The 19,465-nt window shown below is 39.8% G+C and overlaps 1 protein-coding gene across 2 annotated transcripts in view; it reads right to left on the minus strand.

Moving 5' to 3' along the window:
* Positions 1–18,436, minus strand: part of kank1a (KN motif and ankyrin repeat domains 1a) — a 53,744-nt gene extending 35,308 nt beyond the window's left edge. Inside the window, exon 1 of one of the 2 annotated variants that reach the window (XM_061038285.1) lies at positions 18,283–18,436. The gene's annotated coding sequence lies outside the window, so the exon portion shown is untranslated. Of the gene's footprint in view, positions 1–11,887; positions 11,997–18,282 lie in introns of those variants that run through there. The other variant, XM_061038286.1, reaches the window with a different exon arrangement.
* Between the last annotated feature and the right edge of the window lie 1,029 nt (positions 18,437–19,465).

Here is a 19,465-nt window from a genome sequence, read left to right on the forward strand (position 1 = left end):
ATTAGAGGGGTGTCTTCAAGCTGTGCCTCTATTTTAAGACAGTGCTTTATCTTGGCAGCTGCTCTCCAGAGGTTCATTGTCTCTCAGAAGGATTTGGTGCTGATAAAAATAGCAGATCTGCAGGTTTTAAGTTGGACTTTTCAGGCTGCAATATCATGATGGGAAAAAAAAACAAAAAACATTGGTATCTCACACAGCTGGGCTCAATAGTATCTTGCACAAACTATGTGAAGATGTGGTTGATCTGAATAAATGATTTATTCTGTTGGATCACAGCCTGGTGAGGCTGGTGGCCTAGAAATCTGGCACTGCAGCCTTCAGCTCCACCTACGATTTACTGCTCTGAGACCAACTCTTTTCAGTCTGTAGGAAAGAAATCAGCTGCTTGACATTTTCTGATGAGCTACAAAACCCTTTTTTTTTTTTTTTTGGCAAAGTGCTATAAACAGTTGTGTCATCTTTAATTGGCTGAATTAGATATAGCCTTAAGCTTGTTCAAAGTTATGACACCTGACTTTAAATCAAGTGCAATTATAGCTGGCACCTAAACTGTTTAGGATAATGAAGCCCTGAAGGAATAACATTTTTCATCCCTCATCAACAATTTACTGTCCTGTTTAGTTTAAGAAATATTGCCCTTTGCTCTATCACTGAGGTGATTATTATTCCTCAAACTTCCAAGGATTATGTTTGAATCACTGTTACTACAGCAGCCCTTCTATCACGAATCAGCTGCAGGGAAGTTACCCTGAGCAGTGACTCAGGATTTGACCCACTCAGTTTAGGACACACAATCTTTGAGAGACATTTTTCCTTCAAACGACGTGATTCCTTCTGTTGACAACAACGCCCCCTGGAGGCAAAAGATGGATCAGATACAGAGAGCATTGTAACTCTGTTTAAAAAAAAAAAAAAAAGGCAGGACTATTCAAGGTTTGTAATTCTTTAGTTTTTCTTTACCTTAATCACATCGTCAAGCTGAAGTCTTTTCAGGATATCATGAAAGGCTCCTTTCATCTCTACATGCAGAGCAGACCTGCAGCAGCAGATCATTTTAAAGTTAAAGTTACAAGCAGAAACTCGTCACAATCACCTGACCAATCTGTCAATAATATAGACTTTACAATGTCCATGCCGAACTATCTGAAGACAGTAGTCGTCGCTGAACGTGAAGATGGTTTAAAATTTGATTTGTTTCATTTTTTTCAAAATAAATGATCCGTTACATATTGCAGCTTCACACTTCTGCTTCTCCTACTACAGCTGTGAAAATACAGTTTATTAAATTTTGAGACACTTATGCATAAAAACTGCAGATTAAGGTTTGCGGACTCACAGTTCTCGTTAATGCAAAAAATAGCTTCAGCTTCAAACACTCCGTTTCACTTTGCTCAACATCAAACTGCCTGTTGTGTGAACCTTCGAAGAGATTTTACAAGTCCCAAAAACCTGGTAATTTTAGCAACTGCACTTACAAAGACTGTCAAATTTTGAGCTGCTTTGAAAAAAAAGAAAAAGAGACATAAATAAACCTCTAGGGAATAAAGCATATGTAGTTATTCTAGCTCTGCTTCTCAACATCATTCCTTCCTCACTTACTTGCTCATTCTAGTTTGGACCACTTTGAAACTCCCACTGTTTCCCGCTTCCTGTTTCTCTTCACCAACATGCTCCTCTATCATTTTTCCCTCCACATCCTTATCTGCCTCCTCTCCCAACCCCCTCTGTCCAGCCTGCACTTGACCAGAGGACAGGCTGGAGCCTCTTATTTGTTCAGCTCTTGAGTGGAGTCACACAGGCGGAGAGGGGAGCCATGAGCTGGTGAAAATACCCCACCCCTCATCAGCTCATAAAGGTGTTGCAGAAGGTTTAACATCAATTTCAAGTCAAGTTATACTCGTAAAAATCCAATAATAGAGAAGTTACAGCTATCTAACCCTCATTTGACCTTAAAAACATTTAAGTGAATGTTTAGAAATACAAAATATATACTAAGGGAATAAAAAAAGGAAAGGTAAAAGGATACTCTAGGTTATTTTTTTAATGAGCCAAAAGATAATTGCCACTTGTCCTCGTCTAAAGATGCCGTAATGTACGTACAAATCTGAAAACCTGCAGATGAGTTGTCAAGCTCCAGTAAGAGACTTACACTCCCAGAGCTTTCGCTTCTGTTGTCAGCTTTCTCAAAAGAGGCATTGTGGGAGAAATTCCCCAACCTTAAGTGCTCCAGTGTTTGCTTTTGTGCCAAGTGAGCCCACTCCGCTGACCTTTTGGAGATGGACCAGTGAGATCCACTATGTGCCCTCTTCACTCTGACAGCAGCCAGACAGTGAACTACAAGCTAATTAAAGTGACAACAGCAGGGAACACTGCGCTTTAACTAAAGACACTAACTCAGACAGAAGCCCACAAAACACTGACAGACAAATATCCTAAAAACACTTTCTAAAGAAACTTAGTAAAGTTTTACACCCAACACCTGCAAGGGGAATCCTTACTTTCCATACAGCCAAAGAAATATATTCTGGTATACTTGTGTGAGTTTCTACCCCAGCTCACATGTCCATTAGAACAGACAAATATGTAGAGAATGTTTTCGGAGACAAAGACAAACTTCAACCGTCTTCATTAGATTGTTTTTGTTCAGGGTCAACATAGACACTTGAGCTGCTTGTCTAATTATGGTGTTAATGAGTAACAGACCAATTACCTTCAGGGGAAAGGCAGGGCTGTGATGTAAAGAGAGGACACACAATGACTTGAAAGGAGGACAACACAGGATTTTGAAGCAAGTTGTCACACAAGCTTGCAACCAGATACCCTGCCATCAACTGATGATGGAAAAGTATGTCTCTCTCTCTCTCTGGATGATGGAGCCTACCGTGACAGAAAATCAAGGTAAAGCCATTTCGAGAGCAACTACATCTTCCAAGAAAAGCAGCAGCTATAAGCCTGACAATTCAAAACCTCAAATACTGGAAAAGCATGTCTCTCTCTCTCTCTGGATGGTGGAGCCTACAGTGACAGAACATCAAGGTAAAGCCAGTAAAAATCAAGTAATCATACCCATCTTCCAAAGAAATGTTACAACCTAATTTCTGAAAAATACAAAACATATATATTAGCTTATTTTGAATTGAAAATCAGGCGCTGGAAATCTATATAACAATCAGCAATCCCTCAACAGTTTTTTTTTTTTTTTTTATATATATCTCTGAGGGCTGCCGTACCAGCTGTGTCATGGTCCAGATCCTGGGAATAAAAGATGGCCTAGCATCACCAGGGAGCAGAGCAACAACAACCTGCCAGCCTCAGGGGCTTTCAAACACAACATGGGCACCAAACAGCTTTTCAAAAGATGTTTCCATTTATCATTGAATGTGAATCTTTTAACAGCTTGTCCTCCGACTGATTCAAATCTGCATCGATCAATGTCATTAACTGAAGGCTGCAACTGACTGTGATCAACAGGTGGCAGAAGAACTTGTAAATATGGGAGGTCATCCTTTAAACCTGGTTAAAAAAAAATGAAAATAAGAGATTATGATTCAACTGTTGGTTTTGGTCTTTTAAGGGTATTTGGAAAAAAAATAAATGAAGTCTCAAGTAACAGCGTTTAAATGGATCCTGAACACAAATCAACTCCAAAATAGGGAATGCTGTCCTGGTGATCTCCTGTGTTTATTGTGACAATCACAAAAAGAATACTCGGTTGAACAGAGCCCATTATCTTATCTTTAACATCACAATATAAATCACATCCACACCTATGGAGCACATACTCAAGTTTTGGTCAATGGCATATGAAAAACATAGCTGCAGGAAGTCAGATCCAATAGGAAGATAACAATGTGTCTCATGCTACATGCTGGGTTGTCAATGTCAAATGTGTAGTTGGTTGGTCGTCATCATTTGTGTTTTTATGCTAAGAATTTGGCCGACATTGTCTAGCACTGCTCAAGTGTTACTTATAACATTTTCGGCATGGGGAAAAACAGTCTTCGATCACCTGTTCAATCATCGATATGGTCCAATCCCACCACAAGGGGCAACATAATCTAGACTAGTAGCTTGTAGCTCTTCAACCACCGTTTCAAAGAGCTCAAATTCACTACAATTAAGAATAATCCATGCTTTGTAAACAGTTACGAGACAGGAGTAAATAGGGTTAGGGTTAACTCTAGTTTCAAAGAAATGGCAGCGGAAACTTAAGCTCCTTGGCAGAGGTAACGGTGTCCTATAAAAACTCTATTAAACAGACAATTCATGTTCTTGACTTTCTTTCTATGGCAGTAGCCCTTGCATTACAAAAAGGGAACCAGTTTTGGTTCAAATGGGTACTCGACCTCAAAAGACACAAATCAGTTCAAAAGGGAACTACACCAGAGAAAAAATACACACATTTACTTTACACATCTCATTGTTGACACATTCAGGCCTAACTATGAATTCACTTTTTACACAACACGGACTCAAACACAGTCCATTATTCAAAGACAAAGATTTAATTTATTGTCTCACCTTTATGTGCAACTATAGGCTTTTATATAATTTCTACGTATTTCCTTTATTTGCCAAGTTTCTTATCTCAGCTGGGTTGTCTGTGAGTTAAAAATCTTCAGTAGAAAAACATGTAATTTAAATGAAATGTAAAATATATTCACGTCCATCTGCTGCCCACTTGTCCCCAGCTGGCCTTGACGCCGGCTGGCTTTTGTGATTTTCTCAGCTTGCTCTCTCAGGCGGCGTCATTGTTTATCATGGCACTGTCAGGACTACACTGCTTAATGTGCTGATGATATCAGAGGTTCGGCCTGATCATCAGAGATATCAAGCATTGCTTTTATTCCCGATCCAGCGCTGAGGCACAAATAAAAGTGGCGACAAGGAGTTTATTTAGAGTTCATGTGCGCACTGAGCACAGATAAGGGTCACTTTATCCACCAGATTACACTGACAGTAACTCATAGCAGAAGATCCAAAAGTCTAAAATACTCCATTTACTCCTCATTCATTCCAAATGTTCTCTTTTTTAAGCTTTCAATTGAAATGACCCACTTGTGTTTTCTAGAAGCAGAATCCCAAAAGGAACAAGGAAATGGCTGAAGTTTGGGACGAGGGAGAGGGAGGCAGAGAGAGTGCTTACTAATCCCTTTAGGGTGGGAGCTAAATGATTGGTTCCACTGAGAGGGGGAGATAAAAAAAGATGCGTGTGTGGAAGAGGAAAAGAGGTGGTGGTGGTGGGGGGGGGGGGGGGGGGGGTCCTCTTGGTTTGATGACAGCAACGATGAGGCCCAAACCTTCTCCAAAAGGAAATGCTTCTCTTTTTTTCACTCCCTGTTAACATATCTAGACTTCCTCATTGACAGCGCTCCAAGCTGTCCACACAAAACTGGTGACTTGCCAGATCCAGCCACAAAACAGGACAAAAGATACTTGATGAAAAGGCTAAGGAGGCCTAAATTGAGAATTAAAGAAAAAAAATCATATACTAGGAATAATACACCGGATTAAAACTGTCAATAAAAGCTGCTGACATGAAGACTGAAATGCTTTTTCTGTTGACATGAACACAGATTTGATCAACATAAACATAGTTTAACTCTTTGTATATAACATATTGATTAGAGTTTAATGAAGTTACTGAATAACATCTTAGGTAAAAACTGAACTAAACAAGTCTTAACTACCTTCTTCTTTCTGCTCATTCCATGCTAAATGCTACAGGGCAGTACGGCTTTCAACGCACCAAAATTAAACTAAATATCAGCATCGAGACAATTATTTTTGTTACCCGGACAACATGTCCCATACAAACACAAACAAGTCAAATGAGATTGACAAGACTGAGAACTCTGAGAACTATTTTATGGGGTTGCATAAAATCATGTGAACTAAGGACTGAAACATGTTTCCTCACTTCAACTACGCATTGAAAAAAAAAGTTTTTTTGTAAATTGGGATTCAACATAATCAACCAATTTCTCTACACATTTAAAAACCCAGCACGTCTATCTGTGTTTTCACTGCAACTCTGCAACAATATGTAGTAGATTTGAAGATTAACAGCTGTAGCTAAACTTCAGTCACACTATGGGGGGCTAAAATATGGAGGGGCTGCACAGATGGAACGACATCCCCTCACAACACTACTCCACAGTCCACACTAAACCATACTAAACCTGCACATGCACATACGTGGAAAACACAGTCAAACACCACATTTCATCAGTTCTGAAAGGTGTGTCCCTCAATACTGACAAGCCTGACAATCCACTCAACAAGTTTCCATTCTTCAAGAACAACAAAATAAAAAGCTTCCTGTCATCCAGCTTCAGGAAGTCGTTAAAGCACCAAATGGCTGTTTGGCTCAGACAGAGGCTGAGCTGCTTCACAGGTGAAGAAAAACAACAGCGTGTAAAACAAAAACAAGCCACATGTGTTTAAACTCAAGGAGCCCAATAATGGCTGACATCACACAAAATCTAAAAAGGAACTTTGTTAAATTAAATGTGAACTTTTAATTAAATATCTTTGGATTTTTAATTGCTGAAGGGGCAAGAAAAACATGACAGAAATTACATTGTTTTGTGGAGAATTGTGATGGCAATTGTTTCACCATCATGATGGACCCTGAGAAACTATGTGTGCTGTTTTGACCCACTCTCAAGATGTAATAGACTACTCATTCAATCAAGAAACACATCTAGGAAAACTTAAAAATGAAAACTTTCTCACCTTTAGAGTTCATTTTGTTTCTGTTTAATACCAATAAGGAGTACAAAGTAAAAACATGAAAAGCTCACATCTTTATTGGATGGGAGAACAAGTGCAATTTCGGTAGAAACATTTTTGTTTTGTGAATGAAAAAAGGGAGTTTTCTTTGCTGTTCGTGAGCAGAGGAAGCTGTTTTAACTGTTGGACTAACTAATGACTTCCGTGTCGTCTTTTTCATTATTCGGGCCTTGGCTCGCAGTCACAGGGTCACAGGCTACAAAAACAGTAGCATGCCTTCATTGCTAGAATGCAACACATTGTATTGTGTTGGCAGTGAAGGGGTGAGGGAGTGAGGAGGAGGGGTGGGGGTCTTCTCAGTGGGAGTCATTCTGGTCGACAAAAGCAGTGACATTCCACTGGAAACACTGTGGCATTATGGCTGCCCTCTGTTTTTGGTGGAAGTGGGAATCCTCCCGCTGAACAAAGGGATCAGCTCCCAGGATATTCTGGGAGTTTTCAATGTCACCTTTGAGAGTGATTCATAGGGAGAGAGAAAAGAAAAATAACAATTCTCCCATTGCTATCAAAACCATTCAGCATCGCTCATTGCTCATGAAAAGTCATGTTTCGATAGCAAATCATGTTTTTCAAGCTCATTGTGACCGCTCTAAGAGGGACAAAATATGTTTTCAGTGCACAACATTTCAAGTGTTAAATGATGAAATGTGTTCTGTCTCATTCTGTCTCTTTAAGTGCTTTCATTTTATATTTTTATTTTTGTGCCTTGATTTTGATATGTTAAAGACATGCTCTGCATTAAACCAGTTTGTAAACAGCCTGTTGTTTCCACAACTGTTCTGTTAAGAGATCCCTAGTTAAATCTTTACTTTCGGAATTGAAACTCACAAATTAGTTAATGAAGCCTCTTGGACACAAAGACACATTATTTAGACTTTGATAACAAACTCAAAAGATGGTGTTCTTTTCGTTGTGACGATGGCACCAACTTTTTAACCCTCTCTTGGCTAAATGAAAATATCACTAACATAAAACCTCCAAAGATAGGGTGAATGTTGTCCTTGGTTGCAGTTTGAAAAATATTTCAGAGGTTTTGTTTATGAAAAAAATCCATTTTGATTGCCGTGATAAATGCACCCAAACATGGTAGCAATGACCATTCTTTCATATGCAGATACTGTACCCAATTCAGTTAACCAGTTCGGGAAAGGTGTCTTGCAATTCCTAAGGATAATCTGTCGTGCAGTCATAATAGAAGTCTGTATCCACTGACTTTGTAGCAATTTTGAAATCAACAAGCTAAAGCTACTTAGCTCACTAAACCAAGTGGTGTAAAGTTAAATTATGATGTGTTCATGTGCACCATCAAGAAAACAATTTTAGTTCGAGTGGGAAACCTGAATAAATATAGATGTTTGGAGGGGCAATTCTCAGCAATATAAAATAGAAATACCAGTAGATAGACAAACCAGTTCAATTGAAAAATGTAGTGTCTTCTTGTCTTTCCACTAAATAATAGTATCATGGTATCAGTATCTATAAAACAATTTTCTATATTAACGATTCCACCCCTCAGTGTCCGACTCCATACCTGTTGTATTTAAGTCCTAACAGCTTGGTTCTCTATTCCAATTAAACACATATTTTATCTTATACAAAATCACTTTGGAGACAAGTTAAGACTAAAAACTTGTAGATGATCCCAATGAGTCCTTGTAATGACTTCAAAAATCACTATCCATCCATCTCTAATGAAGAGACAGCCTACGCACAGAAGGAAATGTCCATGAGCAAATATTGACTTGAGTGGTGACCCGTGCTCGGCTGTTATTTCAGTGACACTGGAGGGCCGGAACAATCAGCTGGTGGTGAGGTTTGGTGACAGATGTCACTGAATATGTAAAAGAGCCAGACGAGAAAGGAAAGGAAGGTAGCTGTAGCAACAATAGACAACTGATAAACTGGAAATGTGCAACATCGTTTGATGAATCTGAGGTCAAACCATCATGTCCTGTTTTCATTCAAAATATAAGCTCATCGGAAAAGTGAGAAACAAAAAAAAAAAAACATGAAGCAATGTTTCATTTTTCAGACTAGTCAGCCGGAAACACATGCCACCTCATGTTAAACAACATTTTTCTGAACACACAAGATATAAAAGGGCTGATAGAATAATTGATGATTTAAAAAAATGGCCACCCTTCATATAACAATCGCTCTTTTCATCTATTATTTGCAAAACATATTCAGAATAACACTTTCAAATATTGTTGGAAAGATTAAGGGGACATTTCAGACCAGCTAAGACAAGATATATGTATACTGGTTCGAGAAATAGAAAGGAAAACAAAACAGGTGTCCAACAACTTTTGCTGTTCTTAAATGGTCTCTGGATGTGCTTTTTTACTTTTGTTCTTATATCCATCACTGCGCTCCGGCAACATACACATTTTTACCTCAGCTGATACATGCACATGTTGCTTATATTAATTCCTATTGTGTCCTACGATGGCAGGAACCTGGCAGGAGTAGAGGCAGAGGAACATGTGCTTCTCTCTCCTCTGAGGGGAAACTTGTATCGGTCAGGAACGGTCAGGAAGAAAGGCTATGGACAACCGTTGCCATGGCGAACTGCCCAACACTTTGTGGAAACTGAAACCTGATAGTGCGAGGTGCCATTGTCAACCTGACTTCACCACGGCACATTGATTAATGTAAACACTGAAGTATCAAAAAAAGATGATTATTATTCATTGGATCAACTATGTTTGTGTTGCTAACAGAGCATTTTTCTATTTATTTATGAAAGTTAAAATACAGACTCATTAAAAACAGTCCCTCTGTAGAGTGCTGACAGCAGGCCCTCATGTGCACAGTAGCTTCAACCAGCAGATAAGATCAATGGTGTCACCAGGGAGTCAATTTCCACTGTAAACAAAGCCCCGCTGACCACAGGAGGAAACCATTTACTGTAGCAGTTCAACAGTTTACTGAGAAACGCCCGATCTCCTTCTTCAGGAAAGATGTTAATACACCCAATCAAAGGCAAGGGGATGCAGACAGGTTTTATAAAAGACCTCCAGACTGGAAAATAACAGCTTTTAAAGACCACTTTAAAAAGGTTTTCACCTGAGTGTTACGAGTCAGTCATGCACAACAGAAATCAGATATCAACTTAAATCAGGGGATTATTTGATTAGGAAACTTCCAAACACATTTTTTTTTAATCGTAGAGATTGCAAACACAACAGATAAGAGGGCTTCACTTTGAACTAATCAGAGAGTTAATTTCCAAAATATGAAGTGAGTTCTGAGAAGCTGTGACCAATGACTATTACGTGTTCAAAGGAAGAATGTGCGGCTTTTTGATCCAGTAGATGTCGCCCTTGAGAACCAGCATTAAACCAAAACAGACCGCTGTTGGGCGAAACCAGCGGTATTCTGAAGCCTCCGCTCTCCTCCAGCGGCACACCTCCAACCCCCCTCTCCACTCGCTCGCGCACAAAAAGGAGTTATCAATTAGTACGCACCATAATTAAGCAACATTAATCGCAAGTGGCGGACAAAATTGTGTTTTTTTTGCTCAAGGTGATGGCCTGTGGTCTGCACTGTTGTGTTAGCAGGCTAATGTTAGCACACTTTGGTTAACTAATTGCTTCACATTGCACATAGATTGAAATGGAATGACCGATTATCTAAAGACCCTTATGTCACTTCCAAATAAACAATGAGCTATGCTATTCTTCTTTTCTCTAGACCTTGACTAATCCAGCTTTAAACGCAAGGCCGTCACGTCCATGTAAACATAGTCTTAACACAGCTCCAACAACAGTACAGCTGGTGGGACTCAGGCCTCTCACTCATTGTAGACAGTCATGACTCAGAGTGACATTTACACAGGATATACTTGATTTCTGATATATTTACGTGTAAAATGTTTCATATTCTACCTTTAAGAGTGAAAACATTATAAACGTGTTAAGAATGTCTGTGTTAGGATTATTTAAGTTCAATAAACACGTGTGATTCAGATGTACTATACATTATTTACAATCTATGCACATGCTGTTATATCCTGAATAAAGCTGAAGCCATAGCTGGAGAAGTCACACCTCTGTGAATCATTCATTCTTTTGTTACACATGACACGCTAACCAAGCTGAACTACAGTAGCTTAAACCAACGCAAGCGTAATTAGTAATGAAAGGTTACTCAGGTAATAACATTAAGAACAATTACCTGAGTACTTGCACCCATCTCCAGTTGTTGATAGGATGCCACTGACCTCTGGTTTTTGTAGTAAACTGATTTTTCAAGTGTTAAGATAACAAATCTGATGTGATTTTTATTCCCCTAGTCTACCTCCTCTATTTCTGGTTTCCTCTCTGCTGTCTGTCTTTCTTATAACAAGGAAACTTATTAATTAGGGCTGGGAATTTTTTTAATTGTATTTTTAAATCAGTCGACGTCAGATAAAAACCTAAAAATGAAACAGCACCACAGTCCACAAGAGACGACAGAGACCCTTTGATATGGTGGCTCTTGGTGTGGATGTTTTATCAGAAGCTGGGCTCAACTGACAGCTCTCACAACGCATGAACGCAGAACCAAAGACGAGAAGCACCAAAGCCTCTGCACCATGGTTATGTGTGAAATACACAAAAACAAGTGACCAAGCTGTTAAAATAAAAGCAGACCTCAGTTAAAACAATCGAGCCCTAGCCAGGCTTTCGGGTCAGGTTGACTGGAGATGTGTAAAGCAGCAGCTGTAGACACAACATTCACCACTCAACACCCCCAAACAATCCTAGTATCCAGACCCGACAACCAAATCACACAAAAACTCACAGATATCACAAAGAAGACTTCAAGCAATCAGATCAATACAGTAAAAACATGGTTATTACATTTAACCATCAGCATGCATAACTTATATATATATATATATATATATATATAATAAAGAAACAATGACACATTAATGCTGCACAGGCTGAGTAAACTGTGCTAAAACACAAGGTGTTTCACGTCTGCAGGTCAAATGAATCCAGATCCACAGAAGAAAAACCAAAGACTACTACAGGAAACAATAAACAAAAAGTCATGTCAGCATTTGTGACTTAACTCACTCAAAAACATATTCTGAACTCACCTCACTCAGGTCTTAAAGACCTCAAAGTTATTCTGGGTAAGCATTCCCCCTTAGCTGCAAGCTCACAGCCTGCTCACAGTACAACCAAAAGAGAGAAATGAGGGATTAAACATGGAGACATCACCCTCGCTGTCTCACACAGCAAAGCACGGGCCAATCATAATACAGCCGTTCAGACAACAAGCGCACACACATTGTAACTTGACAACAGCAGCGAGTGAGGGAGACTGTAATACGAGCAGCCTGGTGACCAGAAGCCGAGGCTCTTGGCTCCTCTCAGCCGTAAACAGTGGCATTGCTGGCCCGGAAACACATTGAACAGCTCTTTCTGTGGCGTTTAGTAATATGGAGGTGTGGAGGAATTGGGAGGCTTAACAAGGCAAATTAATTGGAATACTCCACCCAAAATGTATCTGTTGAAAGGGAGAAGCACCTTTGTACTTTGATTTAAAGTGGATTGAAACTGACAGTTATTTAATTTATAGCTTCATCTGCCAATCTTTTGTTGATTCATAATGTCTGTAATTGTTTCTTAACTACATCACCCTACAGGAGTTTCATGTTTTCCCTCACACACGATCTGTGAGAAAATACTGTACATTTCAGTGTGTTAGATTGTTGTACAACAGATGAGAGCAACACAAATCTACACATGTTCCCCAAGTTTGTAATGTAGCACATCAAATTGAATTCAGTATAATGTATCATAACAACAGATTAGTCGACCGGCAGAACAAAACACACTTACATCAATGCTTTCTATTTGTAATCCAGCACTTTATGCACTTGTAAAAAGTTAACACACATAGTTTGACCTGTTAATAGACATTGGAACTAATGTTCATTGTTGCTCTTTGAATGCATTTCTTAACAGATTTTCTTAGCTTGCAATGCATGTCTGTCTGTGTTTTGTTGTTGTCTTGCTTTTCACTAAGAAAATATTCTGGAAGAAAAAAATGTAACTGCACACAGTAAACATTGGCTAGCGTGTCACATGTTTACAGCATTGTAAATGTCACAATGAGAGTCGAGTTCTGGCTACATTAAATAAGACTGCCTAGACTGCCTTTTTGTGGAATGCATCAACTTGACTGGCAAAGTCTGTGCATGTCTGCATAGCTGAGGGATTATCACAGTATCAATTGAGCCCTGAGTTCCCTCTGCACCTGCCTTGTCCTGCTTAAAGTACAAGAAACAGGCGGGATTTTGTCACTCCTCCCTTTCTCTTAAGACGTGTCTTTCATTCACAAGAAGCTCCGACCAGATAATAACAAGCTGAGGATGAGCTCCTTCTACAAACCAACACTTCCCCGGACACAAAGAAAGCCATGCAAGTTGTAAATACAACCTTTCAAAGTTGTGCTGATCGACCATCGTTTCTGGAGCACGTCAAATTGTCTGTGTTTGAAGTCAGCCGAAGGAAGGTGCAAGTATCTTGGTGGAGCAGTAACAAGACTGCTGCTTTGAAACATGCTCTATTCCCTTCTCTATGTTTCTTCAAGTAGGTTAGGTTGTATCAGAAGGCCCTACTCTATTTTCCAGCGTATGAACAGCATAGACCTCAACTGTGTGTGAAAGTTTAGCTATTTTTTTTTTCTCCAACATTCAAGATCAGCAAAATAAATTCATATTGTAGCATGCACAAGGCCGATACAGATAATTGGGTGTTTCAGCGTACCCTGCCCCACCACGTTCTCGTTTTTTTTCCTGCCACTCCTCCCGTTGAAGTCAACTATTTGTTTTGATATTTTATCACAACCAGGAGGTGCGGCAGAAAAAAACATTTACAGCAAGCGTCGTCAAGCTGTGAGCATTTCTTTCAGGGCGTCATTCAAGTGAGTCATTTATTTTATTCGCAGGATCATCGCTTGAGCTCATGGCAGAGACCATTTCAATCTGAAGCATTAACTTGTGTCCAATATAAGCACAGCTGAAACAGACCCTCCTCCATCACATCATTAAAAAATGATTGTACTTTGTGTCAACATGTTGGGTAAACCAAAGCGTGTGGCCTATGTGTCATTTCCATGTCAGAGAGATTTATTGAAATGTTTTCAAGGCAAAAGGTGGGTAAAGAAACATCTACTTTCATGAAAACAAAGTAGGAATTGGTGAGGAATAAACCAAGGCGTGTATCGCCATTCAGCTAAATAATACAGAGATATGACTTTTGGTCCATATTGCCTATAGTATGAGCTTTGCAAACGTTGAATGTGAAAGGCTCAAGAGCAATGACAAGAAACTCAGCGAAGAGACTGAAATTCTATAAATAGTGATTTTGCAAACATCACTGACCCCGACCGATCATCTGTAATATAGAGAGCGCTTGGTGAATGACTTAAAGAAAAGGATTAACATACCAGGAAACAAAACATCTTTGTGAAACACACTTCAAGGTTTAGCTGGGGTTAATCCCAACTGCACAGAGAAATGCCTTCTCTCAATCATGCGATCAAGTGAATGCCAGCAGAAATTAATAATCCAATGATCATCACTACAGATACAATAAAATCAGCTGAACAATGATGACATCTTATCCAGATATAAATAGATTACTTGAGCAGCTTTTTTAGGTGGACATATTGGGATGTAAAGTGACATTTTGTTAGTGAGAGTTTTTGCACTATAGGAAAGGCTGTTAATGCACCGACAAAATTAACTAGATGCCACTGACGGAGGGCTTCAGTCCTACAGGCCTTCAAGGAAACAGAGGTTATCAAGTCTGCCATCAGAAAGACAAAGCTTCCTCTCATCAAGCCATATAGAATCAGAATAGCTTTATAATAAGGCAGAGTCCAAGTAGGGTATTTGATTTATACTTTGAATATCTTTAAGGATTTTTTTTTGTTTTGTAAACAAAAGTCTTGCATTCCTTACTTCATTCGGAAATTTGATCTCTTGCAGCAAAAAAACCCCAAAGACACATAAACGGCCCTGTGGATGGAAGACAAATGGAGCGACATCTTGGCTTTTTCAAATCCTAAAATATTTGTGATTGCACTCAGTTTTTCAACAGTTAATCTTTGTTTAGACCTGGCTCAAACCTTGAAGAATGAGACCAGAACATATACAGAGTGTTATGCATTAACAATGACGCAGCAATTAAATCGATCATCTGTGTTGTAGATGTAGCCGACACAAAGGCCTCCCAATCCATCGCAGGCCATCTCAGGCTCTGTTGAGCCTCTAAATCCAGTAATCAGTGATTTAAAAAGATTTTCCAGGCAGTTCTGCCAGAGCTTTGATCACTCCAGTAATGACTTACTAGCAAATTTGCAAACAATGCAGCTGCCCAAGGCCAGTGGAAATCTCTTAGGAGGATTCCCCTGAAGCTCGCTTATTCTCTCTCTCTCTCTCTCTTTTATGAAATCCATCAAGTCCTCCCTTTAAAATCTGCTGTAACAGCCTTATTATTTTAAATCTCACATCGTTCACTCATACAGGCTACTCGTGGTATGTGATCTGATATCTCTCAAAACAGATTAAACATACATCAAGAATTATTTTCTTTTGTTTTTTTTTAGTGACTGTGATGTTTGGTTTTTGCAGGGGAGATCTAATTATTTACTTTGATTGGATCTACTACTTAAAGTAGGTTTGATCTTATAATTACAGGGCAGACACTAAAGCTTATGGAGGTCTTCATACCACACTCTGAGGCATGAACAGCTGTAACAACTCTCTTCACCTCCACAGTCAAACACAGAGACCAGTAGAGTGGTTTCTTCAGCAAAAAAAAAATCTCATATCACGACTGGGAACAAAATGATCATTTTAAGCCAAAGCAGCCAAAATGCTGTATTTTAAGCACCAAAAAAGGCAAGAGACGCACAAATGGGAAAGAAGCACGCACAGATGTTTAACCAAAGTTAAAATTACAACTCTGTATTCCACTACTTCAAATTACAGAGAAAACACCACTGAAAGGACTGCAGACTGTTCAGCGGTACAAAAAGCAAGGCTAGATTTGACACGAAACCCGCTCAGACAGGGAAGCGGAGTGGAAGTCATTTTCTCTGAACCAACAGAGGAGGGATGGGAGTCATAATCACAGGGAGGTGGAGGTTGGGGGGGGGGGGGGGTGACACATCCGAGCAGAGGAGGCCCGACTTTGATCATGTGGACAGAGGGGTCGTCTCACTAAGGTGTTAATTGAGAAACCTCTGCCATATGTCCACACAGGCTGCATGACCAAGCCTGATGATGTGAGGGCCAAGAGTGCGCCTCTAAGCCTGATGTACCAACCGACACAGGGTCTCCCCCCCCCCCTCACCCCGATCCTGCTTATGTGTCAGGGGGGAATCCAGTAAGAGGCTGTGGAAAGCTCTGCGTGTTGGTCAACGTCAATGTACAGCTTTAACACTAAGCTTGTTAAAGAATGAACAAGTCTGAGCTGAGATAAGTCTGTGATAAACAAGAAGCACATGAACTGGCAACATGAATTAGCAACATTTTGCATTTACGTGCAGATAGAAGAACGCGTCTGATCGCAGAAGAACAATTTCATGTTAAATTACATACAATTCAACATGTTTTAATAAAGAGACACATCCGCCTTAAAGCCCACTAGAAACCCAATTCCACATTAGCCTGTTATAAAATCTATGATTTTAGTGATAAAGCACCAAATCCCAAAACACTTCAAGAGCAGGACCATTCTCATTGTCATACGACATAAAGATCCAATGTTAATCCACCTTGAGAACTTGTCAACAGAGGCAAGGGAAAAACATCTTTAACCCAGGCAGAACCAAACTCGTTTATAGACAGCCATTCTGAATCAGCTGGACGGCACTAGACAATGATCCAGGGCCGATATTTAGCTTTGCAGTCACGACTCTGAGAACAAACTGGCATCTCAGGGTTGAACAGTAGTAGCTAACTCTGCGGGCCAGATGAGCAGTTGAACAGACAGACAACAACTTAAAAAGACGTCACGACCCACGCTGTACACGAAAGCATAAACAAGACTGAGCTGCTGGTTGAAGTTTCCAAAACACAACTCTTCGGCGAAACCGTCAAGGACAAGTTAGTGCAAATTCCAGCGAGAATTGGAGAAAGCATTTCAGACGGATAAGGTGACTCTATATCAAATGGCAGATTGTTGGGTACACACTTAGGTTACGAGCAATTAAACAGAAATCCTTTCTTCATGAATACTTAATGTCAACATTTAGTTTCAACTGTTTTAGAGAAGTCAACTTTACTTTATGGTCATGTTTGAAGACATCTGAGCTGTAATGCGTTCTCCATTAAGATGTGTTCAGAGGAAATAAGTGTAAAGATTAAGGCTTTGTTTGGACTCACCTGCCTTAATTCTGGATTCACTATCAAATAAAAGACGTTTAACTAAACTTTTAATAACACGAAAATGCATTTACCACAAGTATTGATATCCTACAATTTAATTAATATGTGATGGCGAGATCACCACAGTGTCAATATGACTGAAATGGTTTCTGGCTCAATAAAATTCATCTTTAAAAAAAGGGAAAGGAATTTCTCCCAAAATGTGTTCTTTTCCCAAGGTGACAGAACAAAGATCCCCAGGTTGGTTCTTTTAAGTCTGAAGGAATGCTTTGGTAGGTCTCCTTGATGAAAGCGCTGCTTGTAATCTCTATTCTGATTATACTCAGGTGTAGAAAAATGGATTCAGCGATATGCCAAAAAGTGCCACACTGGAAGCCAAAGAATTTCAATAACCTCGGTTACAAAGCTCATATTCTTTCTCTTGACATATCAATTCAGAGCTTTAAAAGAAAATGTGGAAAAGCCTCTGAGTGCAGCAGGAGATGAAGAGCCCTCTATTTGATCCCCTCTGAACCAAATACAATAGAAGACCACCATCCAGGTTTATATCCCCTTTATTCTGTTTCTTGACTGCTTTAGCTTCCCACTGCAAGCTACACGTAGCCTTCTGCACTGTTCTGTATCTTTGAGAAGAGGCAATGAAAATGAGCATTGACAAAGAAACACCAATGTGTTTTATTTTTTAGATGTTACACTAAGATGTTTTGGACTGTGGTGGTAACATGAGTCAACAAGGGTCACATAGTGGTGAGGGATTAAGAGAACACTACAGTGATGGGTCAGTGTTTTCAAAGCAAACTCTTGAGAAATAGCATGTCGTCTCATGAGGACACAAGTTAAATCTTAATGAATCAATCCCTGCACTTGGAGCTCAAAGTTCAAGCTAGAGGCTGCCACTGAACCATGTGAGGCACTTTACTTCCATGACACCTGTCCGGCGCGAACAAGCTTTATGTTAACACGAGGGGGGGGAAAAAAACATCTTCAACGACTAAACCACTATCAAGTGCGAACAAACTAACACAGCCTCCTCCTTACATTTATCACAGGAGGTCCAAGCGAGTGCAAAGTGTTTTCAAACTCACCCGATGCCAAGTGACTCCCAAGCTCTTTTTGCACTTGAATGCAACTTGTTTCCTCGCTCTAATATCAAATGCTTGTCCTTTGGAGTGAAATTCTTGAAAGGAAAATCGTCCGGATGAGGTAGTAAATCTACGCCAAAACTCTTACTTTAGCCCCCGTCGCACACGGCACGTCCCGTGTCTGCAGCTCCAGCAGCCTCTTTGTACTTCTCCGCCTCAGCAGCAAGTTGTTAACCCGCGGACATGCGCAGTCGGTGCTCAGGCGAGCCCTCGTTGCTAATATGAAGGTCAGGTCAGGCAGGTGTAGCTCGCTTACCTGCTGAAAGCTCGGCCTTACGTTTGTGCGGTTTGGGAAGCTAGAGTCTGTAATTATAATAACAATAATAATAATAATAATAATAATAATTCATTAGACTCAGTTAAAACGACTCACCTATCTGTGCTCATCTTCCGCCAAAGAATTTAGCCTAGTGCTTAAAATGTTCAATGTTTCTAAAAAAAGAAAAGTGGAGCATTGATAATATGAAAGTGTCTCAACTGGTCAGCATCTAGTCTGATAGAAGCCCATTAAAGCTTCACACACACGGGTCGATTTAGAAGTAGTAGGCCTAAAGTGTGTATTAAGGGAGATGAAATGTAATTCATGGCCGTCAAAACACTCTTCAACAGTGTTTGGGACAAGAGTGCAAGAGAGACTGTCCCAATTGGTCCCAGACGAGGTGGCCAAGATCGCCATCTGGTGGCGTCTTGTTGCCACGCAGGTTAGAAAAACTTTGTAGATTTAAGGTTGATGACGTTTATCACCTTAGTAAAAAAAAAAAAAAAAAAAAGTGCAGCAAGTAGGCCTAAGAGAAGTTTGTGGCCTATTTGTTTTCAGCATGAGCCGATGCAACCTTGGAAAGAAAGTAAGAAGCTATGCTTTATGGAGCCAGCTGCTCTTTTGACCAGTTATGGGTACCCTATTTCCACTTTAATCACTGAAGTATTTCCATTTCAAGAGGCCCCTGGCTAGACATTTTAGCAGCAAATATGACACGTTTTCCCATTATTTGTATTTAATAACTGAAGAGTCTTTTCTGATTTAGTTTTTTCTTGGTGGACAGTGAGATATAGGCTAGCCCCTGTCGACATTGTAATAAGGTTCTTTTTTAACCTATAGCCTTATTACAGTTATATATAGTTATAG

Source organism: Labrus mixtus, chromosome 5 (assembly GCF_963584025.1).
Source record: "Labrus mixtus chromosome 5, fLabMix1.1, whole genome shotgun sequence".
Taxonomy (NCBI): domain Eukaryota; kingdom Metazoa; phylum Chordata; class Actinopteri; order Labriformes; family Labridae; genus Labrus; species Labrus mixtus.